This window comes from Zea mays, chromosome 2 (genome assembly GCF_902167145.1).
Source record: "Zea mays cultivar B73 chromosome 2, Zm-B73-REFERENCE-NAM-5.0, whole genome shotgun sequence".
Lineage (NCBI taxonomy): Eukaryota > Viridiplantae > Streptophyta > Magnoliopsida > Poales > Poaceae > Zea > Zea mays.
Window position 1 is genome coordinate 110202510 of NC_050097.1, and position 23520 is coordinate 110226029.

Below are 23520 nucleotides of genomic sequence, written 5' to 3' on the forward strand. Positions count from 1 at the left end.
GATCACACACAATGAATGTTACCAAAAACCCCTTTCCACAAAAACTTATACCACATAAGAAAAGTAATAGAGATGGAAAATAAAACAAAATCTGGCAGCACCTCTCTTGTAAGTAGTAAAACGAGAGGGACATAAAGTTTAGACATAATGTAAAGGAAAGACAATCCATGAAACATAAACAGGATGCGGAGATAGTAATAAACATTCATGACCAAATAGAAAGAGAGGGAACCCGGCCAACCCAACAAATTCGACTACCATGAAGCCTAAAACATATTAATCCCCTGGACTTGAACCCCTGTTTAACATCATTACTAAACAGTGGTACATTTATTTAAAAGTGAAGTGGTCGTGCTGCTACATCCCTCCTTTCCCAAAAGCAAGATCAAGTGCCTGCATCAAACAATGCAAGAGTGAGATGACACATCTCAGCAAGTAAAAAGGTCAAACAACAATTGGGACTATGTAACCAAACCATGCTTAAACAACCACATAATTCACAACTTCCTTCCTGAGTATTAATTTGCAACAAGTACACAAGTAACCAATTACTTAGTTTCAAAGAAGTGAATCACCAAGTAAATACCCACACTATCCACTTGACCACAACAGGTTCCACACTTCACCATTGAATGCACATGGCTACAGATGCAGTAATGACTTCTGCCTTCATACCACTAGGGTATGAAGCTGCATCATACCCCTCCTCAGGCAACGTATGATGCTGAGTGTACCGGTACGGTCGGATCATATGATCACGACAAAACTTCCATGAAAAAGATGATGTATGCAGTATGCATGACAACAACATGAGATCCTCCACCCACATGTGGTAGACATAAACTTCCACTTCCTCAAAATGATAAGACAACACGTGTAACATGCTCAAACCACATCTTCAACATAAGAAAAATAATGTAGCCACATTTCCCACAATGGAGTACAAGTATGAATACATTTGACATGGACGTGATTAAGCATAGGACACATAAATCAATCAGCGGTATAAACCACCACTATTTTACTTGCCTTCACCGGGGAGTTTGGACAAAGCCCTAAGCACGATCCGGAAGTCCACCACCTGTTTTTGACATGCCTGCTAAATAAAAAAAAAGGGTTGGATATAGCCCTCTATCATATATATACAAATAGAATAGTCCATTTATACGGACTGCTAAGTGCGGAGACGGGAATCGAACCCGTGACCTCAAGGTTATGAGCCTCGTGAGCTACCAAACTGCTCTACTCCGCTCTGTAGGGCCGAAAACTGGTGGACGAAAGAAAAAGGTGGAATACAAGTCTCTACCATGTCTAGACAAACAAATGGAATAGTCTTTTTATACACACAACTCAGTGTACAAATTTCACATAACAACGCTCATAAACGATGCCGCACCTACGCACAATTTTAAACCCCGCCGCGGGTAACAACTCTTCCCACACCCACCAAACTGCAGCGGCGCCGCTTAACAATTTCATATCTTTAAAATTATGACAGAAGAGGTAACAACCAAAAACTCCAGAGGCATCTACATAAAATTTCCCACAAGTTTTGTATACAACTTATAATTAAACCCCAACATCTAATTAGCCCAAAACCATCCACAAGGTACATCCTGCAATCTGTTTTTTTGACAGCAACATACCAGGATTCAAACAGCGATATCTCCTAATTTATAACTCCGAATTGAGTGCATAAGTACTTGTTGGAAAGGTATGACAAAGCTCTACATAATTCTCATACTGTTTATCACTAATTACCCACGAAAAATCCCCAGAAACTGCTAATACTACTGCTGTACGCCCACCTGCAGAAATATGTTTCTTTGGACAGCCACATACCTCGATTCAAACGGCGATATCTCCTAATTTATAACTCCGAATTAAGCGCATAAGTACTCGTTAGAAAGGTATGACAAAGCTATACATGATTCCCATACTGATTCCCATTAATTACCCACGAAAAATTTCCAGAAGATGCTAGAACTACTGCTGTTCGCCCACCCACTAAATTTCTGGACAGCACCTCTACCAATTCGCATACGCAACATCTATTCAATTGAATTGTAGCACAAATAAACAAGAGATAAACACAAAAATCACCTTGGATTCTCCCCTTTCCTTCCTCCCTTCTTCCCTCCACCAAAACCAATTGGAGACTTGCACCACGCGACGTAGATGCAAGCGGCAAGGAATGGCACCTTGGGGAGGAGGAGATGGGGGCGGCTAGGGTTAGGTGGTGTGGCTGCAAGAGTTTGAGGGAGGAGGAGATGGGAGGGGGCGGCGGCCAAGGGCTAGGGGAAATGGGGGGGCTGCACAAGGGGAGGGGATTAGGGGGAGGGTGGCTAGGGTTAAGGGGAGGCTAGTGGGCCGGATCGAGATTCACGGCCCAACTCGCCCACGCGACAGCTCCCGACCCCGTCGCACGCATCTAACCAAAGAAATTGTACTGTCTTACTGGTGAATGCTTTCCAAAAATTCTAAATCCCCAAAGCGCATCACCCGAATGAGAGAAAAAACAAAAAAAGAATAACCTCCAACTTCTCTTCTTCGCAAACCAGGTATCACACTCTACCCCCCTTAAAAAGAATTCGACCTCGAATTCTGACGCTTCTATCGGAACGACAAAAGAAAAGATTAATGAATCAACAACACTTACTCACAACGAAAAGTTTTGGATATTTCTGCCACATCAGCTCCTCAAGTTCCCACGTAGCCTCGCGCTCAGACTGATTAGTCCATAAGACCTTGACATACTTAATTGATCTCTTCCTCAAAACACGCTCCGAGGATTCCAAGATACGCACCGGACGACACTCCAAAGTCAGATCCTGCTGCACAGCAATTGGTTCCATCTCAATCTGATGGTCCGGATCCCGCAAGAACGTACTCAACATAGAGACATGAAATATCGGGTGTACCCCTGCCATGGAATCCGGCAGTTGCAAGAGATAAGCCAGGCTGCCCACTCGGGCCAAGATAGTGAACGGTCCAATGTATCTCGGGCTGAGTTTTCCGGAGACACCGAACCAAACAACTCCTTTAGTAGGTGATACCCTGAGGAGGACTTGGTCACCCACTGCAAATTCCATGTCCCGCCTCCTCACATCAGCATAACTCTTCTGACGGCTCTTAGCGGCCAAAATATTCTAACGAATTTCCTGAACCTTCTCAAAAGTCTGCTGAACCCAATCAGGACCAACCAGGGATCTCTCTCCCAAGGTCTCCCAGCACAGAGGGGAGATACACCGCCTGCCATATAAAGCCTCAAATGGTGCCATTTTGATGCTAGCCTAGTAGCTATTGTTATTGTAGAAGTGAGGAAACCCTAACCTTAGGATAGGGTGGGGCAGTATATTAATAACCATGAGTTGGGCATGGCCCATTACAGAGGGGCAAAAGAGTAAATGTACCCAAACCCTAATACAGTTCCAACACCCCCCCCCCCCCCCGCAGTCACAACTCTATCCTGTACAGATGTTGAGACTAGAGCGAAAGTCTAAAAATACACTCGACGGTAACCCCTTGGTGAAGATGTCGGCGAACTGCAGCGTAGTGGGGACGCTGAGAACCCGAATGTCACCGGCGGCGACACGCTCGCGGACGAAGTGCATGTCGATCTCCACGTGCTTCGTGCGCTGATGCTGCACGGGATTGGTGGAGAGGTAGACTGCGCTAACGTTATCGCAGTAGACGAGGGTGGCGCGCTGGAGGGGACTGTAGAGCTCGTGGAGGAGCTGTCGCAGCCAGGAGGCCTCTGCCACGCCGTTGGCCACGGCGCGGTACTCGGCCTCAGCACTGGAGCGAGAGACGACGGGCTGCCGCTTTGCGGCCCAGGAGACAAGGTTGGTGCCCAGGAATACGGCGTAACCGGAGGTGGATCGACGTGTGTCTGGACAGCTAGCCTAGTCGGCGTCGGTGTAGACCACGAGTTCTGACGTCGGGGATGGTCGGAGAAGAAGGCCGTAGTCGAGGGAGCCGCGAAGGTAGCGCAGGATCCGCTTGAGAGCGGTGAGATGAGGCTCCCGCGGGGTGTGCATATGTAGGCACACCTGCTGGACGGCGTAGGCGATGTCAGGCATGGAGAAGGTGAGGTACTAGAGCGCACCGGTCAGGCTCCGGTAGGACGTCGCATCGGCGACCGGGGGCCCGTCGGCCTCTGAGAGCTTCACCTGAGTGTCCACAGGCGTGGAGCAGGGCTTGTAGTCGGACATGCCAGCCCGCTCCAGTATGTCGATGGCGTACTGGCGCTGATGGAGGAAGAGACCATGGGGCCGACGCTCGGCGGTGATGCCGAGGAAGTGGTGGAGGGGCCCCAGGTCCTTCATCGTGAACTCTCGCTGTAGGGCGACGATCGTGCGCTGTAGGAGGTCGGCGGTGGATGCCGTGAGCACAATGTCGTCGACGTAGAGCAGATGGAAGACGGTGTCATCGCCGCGGCGATAGATGAAGAGGGACGTGTCCGACTTGGCCTCGATGAAGCCGATGGAGGCCAAGTAGGAAGCGAAGCGACTGTACCAGGCCTGCGACGCCTGCTTGAGGCCGTAGAGGGAGCGGTTCACCCGACAGACCATATCCAGATGAGCTTCGTCGACGAAACCGGTGGGCTGGCTGCAGTAGACAGTCTCCGTCAGAGTGTCGTGGAGGAAGGCATTCTTGATGTCAAGCTGATGGATCGCCCAGTCCTAGGAGAGGGCGAAGGAGAGTACGGTGCGAACAGTGGCGAACTTGATGACGGGGCTGAAGGTCTCGTCGTAGTCCACTCCGGGGCGTTGGGTGAAGCCTCGAAGGACCCAACGAGCCTTGTAGCGGTCGAGGGAGCCGTCCGAGGTAAGCTTGTGGCGGAATAGCCACTTGCCAGTGACCACATTGGTGCCTGGTGGACACGGCACTAGGTCCCAGGTGTGGTTGGCCAGGAGGGCCACGTACTCCTCCTCCATAGCGCGTCGCCAGTGTGGGTCGGCGAGGGCGGTGCGAACGGAGGAGGGGACCGGGGAGGTGTCCGGTGGAGTGGTAGTCGTATCAGCTGCCAAGATCAGCTGGTCGACAGGTCGAAGAACACCGGCGGCGCGCCTGGTCACCATCGGGTGGACGTGCCCAGGGTCGCGGTGGATGGCGACCGGGTGGTACACCGGTGGCTCGAGGCGGTCTGCCGGGACGTCGGGGGCCGCGGGCGTGGCCGACTCGCGGCGGTGATAGACGACGGCGGGGTCGGCGAACCGCATCGGGCTCGTTGACGGGCCCGGGTCAGCAGGAGCCAAGGTAGTGACGTGGCGGCGGTGGTGGTAGACGAGCGCGGGGTCCACGAAGCGAGTCGTGGGCGTCGACGGGGCCGCGCATGGCGAGGTAATAGGCGCAGGTGTGGTCGACGGGGCCGCGCGTGGCGCAGGCGTGATCGACGGGGCTGCGCGTGGCGCAGGCATGATCGACGGGGGGGTCGGTGGGGCCACATGAGGCGCAGGCGTGGTAACCGGGGCCGCGCGTGGCGCAGGCGTGATCGACGGGGCCGCGCGTGGCGCGGGAATAGGCGCGAGCCGCGGCGTCGAGGCCGCACAGGGTGCGGGTAATGGCGCAAGGCGGGGCGCCTAGGAGGAGGAGGAGACCAGATCAGACTCGAGGAGGGAGTCGAGGTTGGTGGGTGGTGAGGGCCAGCAAGGGGAAACACATCCTCGTCGAAGACGACGTGATGAGAGATGATGATGCGGTGGGAGGCGAGGTCCAGACACTGATACCCCTTGTGGTCAGAGGAGTAGCCAAGGAAGAGGCAGCGGGTGGAGCGAGGAGAAAGCTTATGAGGGGCAGTAGCGGAAGTGTTAGGGTAGCAGGCACAGCCGAACACGTGAACGTGGTCGTAGGTGGGGGTTGTGCCATACAGGGCGAAGTTGGGAGTAGGGAGGCTCACCGCCTTGGAGGGAAGACGGTTGAGGAGGTGGGTGGCGGTGTGCAGGCCCTCTGCCCAGTAGCTGGCAGGGAGAGACGCCTGGAAGAGAAGGCAGCGGATCATGTTGGTGGTGGTGCGAATCATGCGCTCTGCCCGGCCGTTCTGGGCGGAGGTGTAGGGGCACGAGAGACGCAGTTGAACGCCACTGGTGAGGAAGAATGACCGAGAGGCATGGTTGTCGAACTCGCTGCCGTTGTCGCACTGCAAAGCACGGACCGGGCACTAGAACTGGGTAGATACCCAGGCGAAGAAGTGAGTGAGGGTGGTAAACGTGTCGGCCTTCAGCCGAAGGGGGAAAGTCCAAAGAAAATGGGAGTAGTCGTCCAGAATGACCAGGTAGTATTTGTAGCCGGAGAGGCTAAGGACAGGAGACGTCCAGAGATCACAGTGGACAAGATCAAAAGCCTGAACAGCCCTGGACGTGGAAGTGGAAAAAGGAAGACGAGAGTGGTGGCCGAGCTGACAAGCATGACAGAGGCGCTCAGAAGAGCCTCGAGTATGGGATATGTCTGAGTGGCTGGAAAGTTGGGACATGACGTCAGGTCCAGGGTGCCCGAGGCGACGGTGCCAAATGGCGGAGGAGGTGGTGGTAGTAGTAAGTGCAGAAGATGAGGCTACTCGGGTGGGGGGAGTGGAGGTCAAGTGAAGAGAATAGAGGGGGCCGGAGCTGTTACAGCGAGCGAGCACAACATGTGTGGGAAGGTGGAGCATGGTGAGACCCCAGGGGTCGAACTCCATAGAGCAGTGGTTGTCACTAGTGAAGCGACGAACCGAGAGGAGGGGATGAGTCAGACCGGGAGCAACAAGGACGTCGTTAAGGCAGAATGGTCCAGGAAGAACTGATGCACCTAATGAGGTGACCAGGAGAGTGGAACCATTGCCTACGACGATGGAGGAAGGATGTGAGGGGTGTGGTGGATGGGAGTGGAATAACGAACTAGTTGTGGGAGTGGTGTGGAAGGAGGCCCCAGAGTCGACCACTCAATCGGTGGGAGAGGGAGACAGTGGGGAGGCCGTAGGGTGCGCAGATAGAGCCAGAGGAGGAGCGCTGATGTGGTTACTAGGAGGGGAGGGAGGGAACGAGGGCTTAATGGCCAGGGAGGCGATCACTGCACGGGGGAAGACAAGGGGTCCGGACACGTGACTGCCGGCCTGGAGGTGGATTTCGACGCAGTCACAAAGGACAGGGCTCATGGTGGGATCGAAGTGCACGAAGGTGCCTCGGACAAGCTGGCCATCGTTGAGAAGGACGCGCACAGCCATTCCGACAGAAACGACCCACTGCGGCAGGGCAGAAGGGCGTGCAGGGGGAGCAGGCTGCTCCAGCGAGGCCAACCCACTTGCGGCACGGCTTGGGAAGAGCGGGCACGGCGCCGGGACCAGACGACGGCCGGCGGTGGACGACGAAGATCCGGTGGGTAGGGACCGATGCAGGAGGGCCGGGTGCGTGGCGTCGGGCGCAGCACGGCACAGGCGAGGCAGGGGCGCGGGCCTCCTGGCGGGTGCTCCTGGCGACGCCTGGGATCCGCTCGCGCCGGATCCGCTCGACGCCGGGTCGGAGGGAAGGAGGCAGGGAGCGCAGCCTACAGGGGGCGGCGCAGGGCGCGGCCGTCGGGGGAGGGGCGCGGCCTGTAGTGGGGCGGCGCGAGCCCTGTCGGAGCAGGGGCGCCGGAACTCTCGCGGCGCGTCTGGGCGGCGCCCTGGTGCGGGTGGGCGTGGCAGAGGGCGGCGGCCGGCCGGCTGGCGAGGGTGGGGGAGAGGCAGGGAGCGCGGCCTGCAGGGGGCGGCGTAGGGCGCGGCTGTCGGGGGAGGGGGTGTGGCCTGCAGTGGGGCGGCGCGAGCCCTGTCGGAGCAGGGGCGCCGGAACTCTAGCGGCGGGTCTGGGCGGTGCCCTGGGGCGGGCGGGCGCGGCAGAGGGCAGCGGCCGGCCGGCTGGCGAGGGTGGGGGAGAGGCAGCCGGCGGCTGGGAGGAGGGAGGGAGAGAGAGGCAGCCGGCGGCTGGGAGGAAAAAAACTGACGGCTGGGAGGCTCTGGTACCATGTAGAAGTGAGGAAACCCTAACCCTAGGATAGGTGGCGCAGTATATTAATAACCATGAGTTAGGCCTGGCCCATTACAGAGGGGCAAAAGTGTAAATGTACCCAAACCCTAATACAGTTCCAACAGCTATAAGCAAACTTCGCCTATGCAAGATGATCCTCCCAGCTGCCCTTACATGACAGAACACAAGCACGCAACATATCTTCCAAGGTTTGGATCGTTCACTCCGACTGACCATCAGTCTGAGGGTGAAATGTGACACTAAGCGAAAGCTTGGTACCCAATGCACTGTGAAGACTCTCCCAGAATTTGGATACAAATTTGGAGTCTCGATCAGAAAAAATGGACTTAGGAACCCCGTGGAGCCTGATTACTTCCTTCATATACAAGGGAACCAATTGTGAAGCTGAATTGGTGGTCTTCATGGGAATACAGTGTGCAAACTTAGTTAAGCGATCCACTACCACCCAAATAGCATCCCTGCCCCGAGGAGAACGAGGTAAGCCCACCACAAAATTCATGGTGATATCACTACAAGAAACTAATAAATGTTCGTAGGTTAATTTAAAAACGTGGGTACCCACGTTCTTAATTGAGTTACATTCATGGGTTATGTTAAGAACGTGGGTACCTACGTTCTTAAATTAAATTCGTGGGCCCGTGATAAAACAGTCGAACTTATCGTATTAGGAACGTGGGTACCCACGTTCTTATATTAAATTCGTGGGTCACGTGGACACCGTCGAATTTAACCCAAAAACCTAAATCTCTCGCCGCGTGCGTCTCTCTTATTTCTACCGTGCGCGCCCGCCACTACCTGCCCGCCGCCGCCGCCCTGCGCGCGCCCCGCCGCCCCACCGCGCGCCACCCAGCACGCCACCACCCAGCGCGGCCCGCCCTCACCACCCCGCGGCCCCGCCGCCGCCGCCAGCGCCTAGCCACGCGCGCCCCACCCTCGCCACCCCGCGGCCCCCCGCCGCCGCCAGCGCCTAGCCGTGCGCGCCCCGCCGCCCCATCGCGCACCTGCTAGCGCGCCGCCCAGCACGTCGCCCGCCCTCGCCACCCCAACCGCCGCCGCAGCCGCCGCCCGATGTGCCCTCGTGCACGAGACCTCTCGAACCCTCTCAGAAGGCGGTGCGATCCGGTTTGGGTCGCCGTGCCGAGCCCAATGTGCCCGACGCGCGCGCGGCTGAGTCAAAGCCGAAACTGGCGCTCGGAGACGACGATGATAGGCCGCCCCTTGAGGAGAAGCACCGCTGCAGCGGTGAGGGCGGATTCATCTTCCTCTGCGCCCTTGTTGGACACACCGAGGTGCGCGCTTCCCCCATCTCTCTGAAAATTCTCTATCTCGACGCGATCGCCAATTTCTGTCTAGCAGTTGTGGTGGAGTCTTACAGTAATCATAAAATCTGATAGGCTATCGGTGGGATTTCTATGCCGTCTGGTTCGAACAAGCTCTACTCCGGCAGCGTCGACGGATCTGTTCGCATCTGGGACTACAATTCCGGCAAGGTAGCTTGGTTCTCGGCTCCCGACGATGTATCTGATTATGCATGGATTACCAACAATATCTCTGATATGCACAGGCTACCAACAATCTCTTTGATTATGGACGAGTAACGGGCTGCTTCCACGGAGGTTCCAGTGAGGAGGTTGTCATTGTTCGTGGTGGTTCATGTGCTGATTAGCAATGTGTGCACCCTATGGAACCAACCATAACCGAATGGTGACTCCTAATTTTTTCTGATTGGTTGTGCCTAAATCACCAATCGTCAGCGGATTTCTTATGATTAGTTGGGTGATCCTGTGCTCCTGGTTTGGATTGGATGTTATCTGTCAGGCTAGCCTTGTTGCTATATATTGGAGGCTCTTCGCCTGATTCGGTTACCCGTTTGCCTGGGATCAGTTTGTGGCGCTATCTGGTTGGTTGTCACTTGGTTGATACATATGATTGCATGATCTGCAAGTGAATCTTCAGAGATTACAACTATCTCATTAGTGGATAGTCATGCATTTATGTAAAAATATAGCAATGAGAAAAAGGAACAAAGTAAAGAAAAAGAGAAAATATAGATGGAGATATGTGGGAGTATATCCAAGAGGATGGAAAAAATATAATTTGTTATCATATTACAATTTTTGTTCTTAATGTTTCTGCAATAGTGTGTTGATGTCATCAAGATGGGAGGCAAGGTTAGCTGCATGATCACCCATGGCCCATGGGTACTCATTGGAATTCCAAAGTTTGTGGAGGTGACATTCTGATTCTAGTGAGAGTACACCTTTATTTTGTATTATGTATGGTGACATTGAGGGGTGACTTTGCTTGGTACAAGGCATTGAACACAAAGACAGGGATGAAACTAAGATTTCAAGGGCCTTCTAGTCTAGTTTGTTCCATGGCTATCACGAATGAGATGTTGTTTGCTGGTACTGGAGATGGTCGCATCATGGCCTGGAGATTTCCTGCTAAGGATAGTAACACTGAACCAGTGTTGATCCTCAGTGGCCATCAACGGCCAGTGATTTCACTGTCTATCTTGGCAAGAAGACTTTACTCTGGCTCACTTGACAAGTCCATCAAAGTATGGATTTTTCTTCAAGATATTGCTCAATTGGCAGTTAGAAGTTATGCTCATTCTGACACATTCTTCAATTCTCTGTATTTACCAGGCATGGGACCTTACAACTCGGCAGTGTGTCCAAACACTCTCTGAGCATAAAGCTTCTGTAACATCTGTGCTTTGTTGGGATGAGAAGTTATTATCTTGCTCCCTTGACAAGACTGTAAAACTCTAGACTCTGTCAGAGTCTGGAAACCTTCAAGTCAAATATGCCCATGCCGAGGAGAATGTAAGAACTGCACTCCTGCCGATCATGCGTTATTTTTGTTTTGTTGGATGCTGCAGACTGTCTATACCTAAATAGTTTATGGCAACATCATTTTTATTGGTGTAGTAACTAAGTTTTACCATTAAGGTTCAGAGTTAAGAGCAACAGTTACCTTTTCTTCTTGTAGTCCTTGGATTTTTTTATTGTATTTTGATGAATATTGGCAACAGCATTTGTGCCTTTTGTTGTCCTCCTAGGTTCATTGATCAATTCTGTTTTTTGTGTGCTACTCCATTGATCAGCTTAAGTCTATTGTATATTCTTAACTGACAATACAATTTATTGCGTATAGTAATAACCTGCCCGATACAGAAATCCGTTTCAATGGCTCTGTATGCCTATGTAGCAAATACTTATAAAAATCAAGCAAATCTGTTCACAAGAGTTTTTTTGTTGCTGCAATTAGTTTTCCTCTGTACTTCTGCACGTCTCATGGTGTTAATTGTTGGGACTATGTTTGCTTTTAGCCAAGAAATATGATTCATAAATGTAGTCTCTGAAGTAGATGTTGGTATAGGCATGCTAGAACCTCTCAACATCGGGTCTTCTTGCTTGCATATAGGAGATGGCCTGTCTGGTTGGTCTTGGTCGACTGGAGTTTATCTGATGAACCTGGATAACCTAGTGATTGGAGTTTCTATATACTGATATAAGCCTTATTGGATGAGACTTTAGATTGTCTGCTCAGTTCATCTATTTGTCTCAAAGACTTGAAGCGCTTGAGTACTAAGTATCTTAGAATTACGAAAACAACATCTAGAGCATTATGTTTGAACTAATTGCCTATCATAAACATAAAAACTTCATTCGGCAGGAAGAACTAATGGAATTTCTTGGCCATTGTTCTAGCCCAGCAGCAATTTTTTTCTTTCTTTTACTTTCTACTCTACCTGTATTTCAAAATATTCCCCTGACTGTATTATTCTCTTCAGTACTTTTGACTTGGAACAAGTTCAAAAAATAATATATTTAATCTTTTTCATGAGATGTGCAACTGCGATGAGTGTGTTGTGTTTCCCCTTTCTTTTTACATTGGTTTCCTCAACAGCTCTAGACTGTTCCCCTACCGCTTAAGCTTTCCGATTATTTTGCAGGGTTTGCGCACACTCTTCGGCATGCACCGAGTTGGGAAGACACCAGTTCTCTTCTGCTCCCTCCACAACAGCAATTGCGTCCGCTTGCTCGACTTGCCATCGTGAGTGCATAAAAATTTCTATCAGTTTCATCATCAGATAGACAAACCGCTCGCTCAGTTACCATCGAGCTCTGCATTTGCCTGGTTACCATCTTTCAGGTTTGGCGGTCTGCTGCTACGCGTAGCAGCTTTGCATCGCGTGAATGATTGGCACGCTGGATGTTGCAGGCTGCTTGATTTTTTTTACTGATTTTTTTTTTTACTTACGCCATGATTTTAAATTTGGGAGACAGTTTGAATTGAATGTGTTCCCTGCCTGGCAGCAGTTCGTTAGATCACATGCCCGTCGTCTACCTCAAAACAGTCTCATCTTTTGGACCGTTCAATTCAACTTACTTAGTTCAAACCCAAGGAGGACGGAGGGAGGGAGATTCAGTTCTGAAATGTTTATTCTGTTATTAGTTTAATCGCAGCTTCTGGAACAACAGCTCTGTGCCTTTTCCCTGCTTAAATTAAACGGCAACAAGGTCTCAGAGCACCTGCCATTTTTCCTGAAAAATTGTTTGTTTAATAGATGAGAGCTACATCTAGTTGTAGGTGTCCGTAGGCCTCTTCTTTCTGAACAGATCCACTAGTGTGGAACATGCAGAAATGCAGGCTGCCAAGAGGCAAACAGTTGCTACTGGATCACCGACCCCAGGGCGCACTGCATGGGTTGGCAAGGGAACAGTAACAGCACTAATGATAATCTGCAAAATGAAGACGCAAATGATGCTTCTAGGTGGCCATATCCCTGGTGCTTTGTTCTTTGATGTTGATGGAGTATCCCTAGTGCATAACTGAAAGTATAATGCGGATGTTCTAATGATTCAATCTTGTTTCTAGGTGGCCCATATCCCTGGTGCTTTGTTCTTTGATGTTGATGGAATATCCGACAGAACATCTAGTGTAAGTTGAGTTCTGTAGTTTGTACCCTTTATTGTTGCTGATCACAAAATCTTTTTGTTGCTTGTTGATGATACTAATATCTATTTAGTACCTGCATTCTTTTTGTTGCATATTGATGATACTAATACTGTCTGATATAACTAGTTGCTTTTTCTCTCTTTGGTAAGAATCTGCAATTAAATTTGACATCCATTGGTTATATATTTTTTTCCTTGTTCAGTTACCACACATGCTGCCATCTGAAAAGGCATTTTCAGTTGCTGTATCTGCTCTTGGCATCTACAACAAAGATGGGATAGTAGTTTATGATGGAAAGGGGATGTTCAGTGCTGCTTGTGTTTGGTGGTAAGCTTTTTTCTTCACAAAAATATGTAAAAATTGCTAGGGTTGAAGACCAAATAAATAAATGTTCATTTTAGCTGTGTATTTGGCTATATGCAAATAAATAAATGTTCTTTTCTTTTGGCATTTAACGCTAGGGGATGCTCTTTGAAGTGGTTATTTACCAGTAAAAACTTACATAGTAGTTTGTTTGTGTTCTTACTTGATAGCCTAAATGCCGCACCAAGAAGTATAGATTAACGTTGAATTACATATTGTACAGGTTGAGTTTTGATTTACAGAATTGTCTGTGTGCTAGTTGGTTCATATATGTGAAGTTAGCAAGATTATTTCAAGGGAGGGAATGAAATCCTCATTTCAGAAAACATGTTCATTTGTTGCCAGGTGGGGAGGACTGCACAGTTCGCATTTGGAGCATCAAAACAGGCGAGCTAATCTTTGTGCGGAGCATGGCAGACAGTCCCTTCACGACATCTTGTTGGCCCAAAAGCAGCCATGGCTTGTAGTCCTTGGCTGTTTGATGTAAACCACAGCTGGGAAGTCAGACATCACCTAGAGCTAGGGTGTCCATTCTTGACATGTTTCTCTTAGTGATAGGTGGATACTGTCTAGGTAGGAACAGAGTCTTGAGGGATTGATGGGCGCATGCATCTTCAATTCCTGTGTGTTGTATTACTACTGGTACAATCTCCAATGCTTGTGAACTTATGTGTTTGGACTGTGAATTTGTGATATGAACATATATCAATATGTTTAAAATCTGTATTGTTTGTGATATTCTGTGTTGCATGTGATATTATGTGTGTCTAATTTTTAATTTCTGTATTTTTTATTTTTTTCTGGAAAAGGGTTAAGAACGTGGGTACCCACGTTCTTAATGTTAAGAACGTGGGTACCGTCGAACTTATTGTGCAGTCCTCGCAGACCCACGCAGGACACATAAGTTCGACGGCCACGTGGCCCCGTCGAACTTAACCGTAAGAACGTGGGTGCCGTCGAACTTATGGGAAAAAATTTGACGACCCCCGTCGAACTTAAAAACGCACGTTCTTAATGTTAAGTTCGACGGTACCCACGTTCTTAATGTTAAGTTCGACGGTACCCATGTTCTTAATGTTAAGTTCGACGGCCCCGTCGAACTTACTTCTGTAAGTTTGTCCAAAAATCGCCGTCGGCTATATTCATCGGTAAACCCACGTTCTTACGGTAAGTTCGACGGCTTATTACATTAAGTTCGACGGTTTGTCACCCACGTTCTTTAACCAGTTTCCTGTAGTTCACGCGCTTCACGCTTCAGCAAACCTGCAGGCCTCTTATGCTCGGCCTTCACGCGCTGACATACTTCACAGGTGGCCACGTACATAGAAACACCAACCTTCATCTCCACTAGAAGTTTTGCTTCAGATCTCGGTACATTTTGGTTTCGTCAGGGTGAACAGTGTAAGGTGTTTTATGAGCTTCTCTCAAGATATCTATCTTCACCTCTGATTTCTGAGGCACACAAAGGCGGCCCCTGAAACGAACCAAATCATTCTCATCAATGGAGAACTCCCGGGGTTTACCATCGCCAACCCTCTTTCGAGATTCCTGCAATAAACGATCCTGCTGCTGAGCTGCACACACTCTCTCCATGAGGGAAGATTGAATAAGCATACGAATCTCCTCACTAGCGGTGCCGACATAGCACAAAGCGATCCCCAAACGGTCTAGATCAGCGATCAACGGCAAGGCCACTTTTGGAACCCCGGACCTGCTAAGGGCATCAGCCACCACATTTGCCTTCCTCGGGTGATAATGAATGGACAAATCATAATCTTTAATCAATTCGAACCACCGACGCTGCCTCAAATTCAGCTCCTTCTGAGTGAAAATATACTTGAGACTTTTATGATCGATGTAAATGTCACAAGACTCGCCATAAAGATAATGCCTCCACGACTTTAGAGCAAAAACCACCGCGGCCAATTCAAGATCATGAATTGGATAATTCCCCTCATGCTTCCTCAAATGCCTTGAGCCATAAGCAATCGCTCTGCCTTCCTGCATCAACACACAGCCAAGACCAATTCGAGAAGCATCTGTATAAACTGTGAAACGCTTACCGCTCTCAGGCAAAGCTAGGATAGGGGCGTCCACCAACTTGTTCTTCAATGTCTGATAACTAACCTCGCAATCGCTGGACCAGATGAAAAGAACACCCTTCTCCAAGAGTTTAGTCAAAGGCTTAGCAATGCTGGAAAAATTTGGTATGAAGCACCGATAATATCAAGCGAGCCCCAAGAAACTTCGAATTTTAGAGACACTAGAGGGTCTCTTCCACTCCACCACAGCCGCAACATTCTTGGGATCAACCGCAATGCACTACTGATTAATCACATGCCCATGAAAGCCACTTCAGACAGCCAAAAGGCACACTTCTTCAACTTGCCATAGAACTGATTCTTCCTAAGGGCACCCAGAATGAGATGGAGATGTTGCTCATGCTCAGCCTCGGTCTTTGAATAAATCAGAATATCAAAGTCGTCCAAGAACTCATGCAACATCCTATTCATTGCTTCCATAAAAGCAGCAGGGGCATTAGTTAAGCCAAAAGACATGACTATGAACTCATAATGCCCATACCTAGTGCAAAAGGCAGTCTTCTCAATATCCTCCTCATGAATCCTCAATTGATGATAACCAGAGTTCAAATCAATTTTGGAGAACACCTAGGCACCCCTCAACTGTTCAAAGAGAACCTCAATACGGGGTAGCGGATATTTATTCTTGATTGTCACTTGATTCAAAGCGCGATCCACACATAGCCTCTTACTTTTATCCTTCTTCTCAACAAACAATACTAGGGAAGCCCATGGAGACCTGCTAGGCCTAATGAAACCCTTAGCCAGCAGATCATCCAATTGTCGCTTCAATTCAACCTGCTCCTATAGGGCCATCCGATACGGGGCCTTATGAATAGGCTGCATACCCGGAATCAGCTTGATCTCAAAAGCTGCATCGTGCTCCGGAGGAATGCCTGGAAGCTCTGCCGGAAACACGTCGGCAAAGTCACACACCAGACGGATGTCCTGCACCCGCAAGGCAGCCTCACCCTCCACCACCGTGGAGTAAAGAATTCCCGACTTCCTTGACCGACGATCCAGAAGCAATTGCGACATCAAGGATAACGTGAACTTTGGAGAACTTCCCAAAAATATCACCTCCCTACCCGACGGCGCCTGCAATAACACTATCTTCCAAAAATAGGATATAACTGCGATACTGAGATAACCAATCCATACCCAAGATAACATCGAATGCCCCCAAGGAAATCACAACAAGATTGGCCGAAAATACCTCATCAGCAAGAATGGCGGAACACCCCTGACAAATTGAACAGCTACTAATGGAGCCATTAGCAGAACTAACCAAAATTGGGTGACCCAACCTCTGCACCGAAAGACCAGCCCACGACACAAAAATCTCCGAAATAAACGAATAGCTAGCGCCAGAGTCAAAAAGAGCATGGGCCACAAACGAATCAACTGAGATCGTACCTGTCACCACGTCTCCTTGCTCCCTGCCATCCGCCGAGGGTAGCACATAAGCTCTAAAAATACCCGCAGAAGAGGAAGCTCTCGAAGTGAAGTTAACAGAAGAACCCCACTGAGCCGTCGGGTGAGGCAGACGCGGAGCTCCCAACTGAGACGGCATAGGAGTAGTCAGTGTAGGAGTTGGCGCAGCCAGATACTAAGGAAAACCCTGCATCGCCACGAACTGAGAAGTCCCAGGCACATAGAACTGCTGCGGAGGGAGTGGAACTACAAACTGCTGCTCAGCGCTTGACATCATGTTGACAGTGCCCTGAGAAGAGGAGGAAGTCATTGGCTCCCATATGAGCTTCTCATTGGGATTCCTCCTACACACCACATCCTTGTGATCCTAACTGCAGATAGAACACCTGCCACTCCACTGACACTTAGCACGGCGATGCGCATCACCACAACAGAAACACACTAGCCCCAGCCCGGGCTTAGGAACAGCCCAATACCTCTGAGTACTTCCTCCCGAAGCACCCGATTCAGAGGATTTGCCATGGAAGAGGTGGTGGCGCTGGTGCTGAGACTTGCCCCTCTTGTGGGATGGACCTCCAGAGTTGCCCCTCCTCGCGTCCTGGCCACGAGGCTGGTCAACACCCAAGGACTTCTGTGACTCCATGGTATACTGGTGTTGCATCTCCACACCCAGTGCCTGCTCCACTGTAGTACATAAATCCACCAACGGAAAGGCTCCCAGGGCATGCCTGATAGAAGGTTTCAGGCCCTGACGGAACTGGCTCGCCTTCTCCAACTCATTATAAGCCACATGAGGGACAAAGCAGACCATCTTGTTGAAGCCCACTTCATACTCTGTGACAGACTTCTTCTCTTGCTTGTAGGATTGCAAATCAATCTTCATTTTCTCCAGGAAGGTGACCGGGTAGAACCTCCTTTCAAACTGCCTGATGAAGACATCCCAAGACAGGACTCCTGGTGAGGAGTGTGCTGCCTGCACGCCTCTCCACCAAATTTGAGCCTCTCCCTTCAGCAGCTGTGTGCCAAAGCGAACACGATCACCATACATAATCTCAAAGACATTCATCTTATCCTCCACATAAGTTAGCCAATCTGTCGCCTCGACCGGAGTACTACTTCCATCAAAAGTGTCCAACTTCATGCCCATGCACTGCATCAGAGGAAGACCACTAACGGGAAGAGGCACCTCAGCCCCACCACCTGGAGCAGCACCCACGGGGACAGCGCCCCCGGACACTCTTCCATCATCAGCACCCGCAGGGGCAACAGAAATAGCTTGCCTCAGAATGGCCAGCTCCTACTGCATGGCCTGCCTCGCGGCTAGCATTGCCGCCGGACTCATCGAGTCCCCACTAGGAACTTGCGGGCTGCCATGAGCCCTACGAGGCGGCATAGCTGTAGCCACAGGGGTGAGAAAAATAAGTAAATAAGATTGGCATAGCACCTCATCAGATAATGACAAACCAGCACAGACAATAACATAATATATCAATAGTAAAGCAGGAAACCCATCCTACATGTGCAGTGTGTCAATTTATTATTATTCCACTTGCTAGGACCTGCATCCTATCCCTTTGATACCAACTGTAACACCCCATTGATCCCACACAATGAATGTTACCAAAAACCCCTTTCCACAAAAACTTATACCACATAAGAAAAGTAATAGAGATGGAAAATAAAACAAAATCTGGCAGCACCTCTCTTGTAAGTAGCAAAACGAGAGGGACATAAAGTTTAACATAATGTAAAGGAAAGACAATCCATGAAACATAAACAGGATGCAGAGACAGTAATAAACATTCATGACCAAATAGAAAGAGAGGGAACCCGGCCAACCCAACAAATTCGACTACCATGAAGCCTAAAACATATTAATCCACTGGACTTGAACCCATGTTTAACATCATTACTAAACGTGGTACATTTATTTAAAATTGAAATGGCCGTGCTGCTACATCCCTCCTTTCCCAAAAGCAAGATCAAGTGCCTGCATCAAACAATGCAAGAGTGAGATGACACATCTCAGCAAGTAAAAAGGTCAAACAGCAATTGGGACTATGTAACCAAACCATGCTTAAACAACCACGTAATTCACAACTTCCTTCCTGAGTATTAATTTGCCGCAAGTACACAAGTAACCAATTACTTAGTTTCAAAGAAGTGAATCACCAAGTAAAGACCCACACTATCCACTTGACCACAACAGGTTCCACACTTCACCCTTGAATGCACATGGCTACAGATGCAGTAATGACTTCTGCCTTCATACCACTAGGGTATGAAGCTACATCATACCCTCCTCAGGCAATGTATGATGCTGAGTGTATCGGTACGGTCGGACCATATGATCACGACAAAACTTCCATGCAAAAGATGATGTATGCAGTATGCATGACAACAACATGAGATCCTCCACCCACATGTGGTAGACATAAACTTCCACTTCCTCAAAATGATAAGACAACACGTGTAACATGCTCAAACCACATCTTCAACATAAGAAAAATAATGTAACATGAATAACTTCGAGTCACATTTCCAACAATGGAGTACAAGTATGAATACATTTGACAAGGACGTGATTAAGCATAGGACACATAAATCAATCAATGGTATAAACCACCACTATTTTACTTACCTTCACCGGGGAGTTTGGACAAAGCCCTAAGCACGATCCGGAAGTCCATCACCTGTTTTTGACACACAACTCAGTGCACAAATTTCACATAACAATGTTCATAAACGATGCCGCACCTACGCACAATTTCAAACCCCGCCGCGGGTAACAACTCTTCCCACACCCACCAAACTGCAGCGGCGCCGCTTAACAATTTCATATCTTTAAAATTATGACAGTAGAGGTAACAACCAAAAACTCCAGAGGCATCTACATAAAATTCCCCACAAGTTTTGTATACAACTTATAATTAAACCCCAACATCTAATTAGCCCAAAACCATCCACAAGGTACATCCTGCAATCTGTTTTTTGGACAGTAACATACCCGGATTCAAACAGCGATATCTCCTAATTTATAACTCCGAATTGAGCGCATAAGTACTTGTTGCAAAGGTATGACAAAGCTATACATAATTCTCATACTGTTTATCATTAATTACCCACGAAAAATCCCCAGAAACAGCTAATACTACTGTTGTACGCCCACCTGCAGAAATCTGTTTCTTTGGACAGCCACATACCCGGATTCAAACGGCGATATCTCCTAATTTATTACTCCGAATTGAGTGCATAAGTACTCATTGGAAAGGTATGACAAAGCTCTACATGATTCTCATACTGATTCCCATTAATTACCCACGAAAAATTCCCAGAAACTGCTATAACTACTGCTGTTCGCCCACCCACTAAATTTCTGGACAGCACCTCTACCCATTCGCATACGCAACATCTATTCAATTGAATTGCAGCACAAATAAACAAGAGATAAACACAAAAATCACCTTGGATTCTCCCCCTTTCCTTCCTCCCTCCACCAAAACCAATTGGAGACTTGCACCACGCGACGTAGATCCAAGCGACAAGGAATGGCACCTTGGGCAGGAGGAGATGGGGGCGGCTAGGGTTAGGTGGTGTGGCTGCAAGAGTTTGAGGGAGGAGGATGTGGCGGAACCGTCCGAGTTATTCCAACTTAAGTGTCCAAGTCCCACCTTAGAGGCTAGACCACACTTAAATAGGAATAAAACGTCAGTCCCTCGGATCTAGTCCGATAAGGCCACTAACAGGATCAAGTACCACGTACTCACTCGAAGGTGAGGCACAGAGCAAATACAATAAAGCATAAAACAATGCATTAAGGGAGTACTTAAAATTATTACAACATCATCGGAGTGTAACACCCCAGGTGTTACCATGGCTAGAGCACACCTTGCCACTAAGGACTGTGAATTATATGGGGTAAAGGCTTAGAGCAACACATAAGAACTTGGAGATCAAGTGCTAATAAAGTTGCCAATGACATAAGGAGCATTACTCTAAATCCTTGCTCACTTACTACCTTGGATAAGAGGGGAGAAGGACCCTAGACTTCTCCTAAACCCTATCTCCCAAAACCCTAGGTAAGAGGGGAAAGAGAGTGAACAAGTGTGCAAAGCATGAGTAGTTTTACCCAAACCTTAACTAACCTTGTAACCATCAATTAGGGGAGGGAAATATTGCAAAAAGACCCCTGGAGAGACCCCAATTCAAATCTCCAAGTGGAGAGAGAGCTAGAGCTCTCTATTTCCCTCTAAGTCAAATTCTAACCCTAAGTTAAAGTTCAACCATGTTCACTTTGAAGATGGCGCCAAAACCACTTGGGTTCTATACCAAAAATGTGGTATACCACTTAAGGCACCCCCTGGAAAAAGTGGAAGCCGATACTCGGACGTTTGACAGCTCTTGACATCAGTTTTGTCGCAATGTGGGCAGTGAGACAAGCCAGATTTGGCGCCCGTCTATCTCCTGATCTAGGGCGTATCCTCCATTGGAACTCACACATGTGAGATAGCCCTAGGTGCCAGGAAGAGGTCTGCGCCGGATTCATGGCAAGATTCGCACGTTTGCGATCTCTGGAGACGTTTGAACAATGGAAGAAACACACCTCCATGTGTTCGACGCTTTCTGCCCGCGCCAGAGCACGCTCACGCGCGCCCCCGCATGCCCAGCGCCGCGCCTGAGCCAAACAAGCGCCGTGGCCCGCGCCCGAGCCTATAAAGCCCTCCCAGGCTTCGACTACACTCTTCCGCGCACCCTCAAACCTCACCGGAGTTTCGCTCGTCGCCGTTTGCCCGTGCGCAGCGAGTCCGCGGCCGCCCAATCCCCCTGTCACCGTAGACCGGCCATTAGAGCCATTCCCAACCCCGTCCAGCCCTCGGAGAAGACTGTGCACACCTCCGTGAGGCTCCCCGAGCAAGGAATCGGAGTTTGCTTCGCCGGAGAGGCCAGCCCACGCTCGCCGGAGCTCTCAACCCCGCCGGAGTACGTGGATCGGGTAAACCACTCAACCATCCTTCGATTCCTTGTGCACACCGTCGCTCCGTCACCCCGTGAAGCTCACCGTGCCCTTGGATTGAACCAGTTCGCCGTAGTTTGGCCGGTACACTCGCCGCCGACGAGCACACCCGCCTGCGCTCGTGGACCGGGCGATTCCGGCCATCCCCGACGTCAAGTCGTACCTCGACGTGACCGCCAGAGTCTCCCCGAGCCAACCCCACCCTTCACCGGACCTCCCTCGCCGCCGGTAAGCCGCGCCACCCTTTTCTTTCCCGCGGTTACTGTTTGCATAGGGGGAAGGACTGCGGGTGAGAGGGAGAGAAGGTCAGGGGGTTTTGTGAAATGTCAGAGACACAGGGGAATAGTGGCGCGAGGGTAGATTTGCGAAGGTTGATTTAGTTTAAACCCAGGGACCTCGGTGTAAACTGTTTTTCCAGAAAACCTTTATGAAATCTGTTTTTAATTTGAACAGAAACTTTGAAAATCCATAGCTTCTGTTTAACTCATCCAAATTTGGTCAAACCAATTTTGTCAGACTCTAAATAATGTAACCTACTTAAGAAAAATATAAAACCCCCTATGTACTATAGAAAACTTTAGAGCTCTGATTTAATTATAGTTTTGACCAAAAGCTTAGTAATAGGGCAAAAATTAGTTGCACTAATTGACTGGGGTTAGGAAAATTTTGAGAAGTTTGTATCTACCTACTAACCCAAATGAAAATGTTAAGCCTCTCTGTCCACTCCATTAAGTTAGTTTTTACCCCTTATTTCATAATATGCTTAAGGGTAAGAAAAATAGAAAATGTAATTTAAACAAAGAACCAGAGAGCACCTCTATTTTTGTTAGGATACTTATTTAAGGTAGTTCACTGGAAAAATATATCATACCCTGGTTTAGTATAAAATAAGTAGGATCCCTTTTGTTTTAATAAAACAAGTGAAACTTAGAAAAACTCTACAAAAATAACCCCAAGGTAAAAACACCCCCACCCTTGGGATAACTAATGTTTTATTAAGGAGAATTTAGGAAAAATATGAAATCTGCTGTTTGACATTTTTCAAATAATAATGTAGTGGAAAGTGCCTTTTTGACATTAAACTTAAGAAAATCATAACTAAATAACCACCCCTTAGTTTTCTGTGATTTTTAGCACAGAAGCCTATTATTACTATGGGATGCCAGCAAAAATAACCTTTAGGACAGAACCTACCCCTAACTAAGAGATGTAGTGTAAAGTGGCCCATTTTGCATAACTATTGTTATTTTTGTTTCAAGCCTAGCCTTTGTACTTTAAGCCTCAAATTCTTAAAACAGGCTAGAATAGCAAATGACAACCCACTGTAATTTTTACAGAATTTTTGGAAATTAATAAAACACTGTCGTAGTTCAAACCTACACTAGAAACCCTAAATGGAAATTAAAGAAAGGAAAATGAATAATGGAAATTAATGTCATCCTAAAACCTTTATAAATTTGTCCACTGAAATCTATAAAGACAATACAAATCCACTATGTTATCCTAAAAGAAAACCTAAGCTTAAAAGGTAATAAGTCTATGTATATATATACTACTAGAAGCCCCACATAACCAGGAAACCCTAAGTTAATTCTTGACTTAGTTTCTTTTAGCTTAATGTTATTAAATCTTGCATAATCATGACATACATGTT

At 48.5% G+C, this 23520-nt stretch overlaps 1 long non-coding RNA gene, 1 other non-coding gene and 1 pseudogene across 2 annotated transcripts; 1 reads left to right on the forward strand and 2 right to left on the reverse strand.

The window, feature by feature from the left end:
* Positions 1-80: 80 nt before the first annotated feature.
* Positions 81-19575, reverse strand: LOC109944014 (uncharacterized). The gene is made up of 2 exons (XR_002267232.1): positions 19494-19575; positions 81-393 (listed from the first exon to the last, which is right to left on the reverse strand). It is a non-coding gene; the product is annotated as an uncharacterized lncRNA (long non-coding RNA).
* Positions 1179-1252, reverse strand: TRNAM-CAU (transfer RNA methionine (anticodon CAU)). The gene has a single exon. It is a non-coding gene; the product is annotated as a tRNA-Met (tRNA).
* Positions 8775-14075, forward strand: LOC103648840 (zinc finger CCCH domain-containing protein 17-like; annotated as a pseudogene).
* Positions 19576-23520: the final 3945 nt, after the last annotated feature.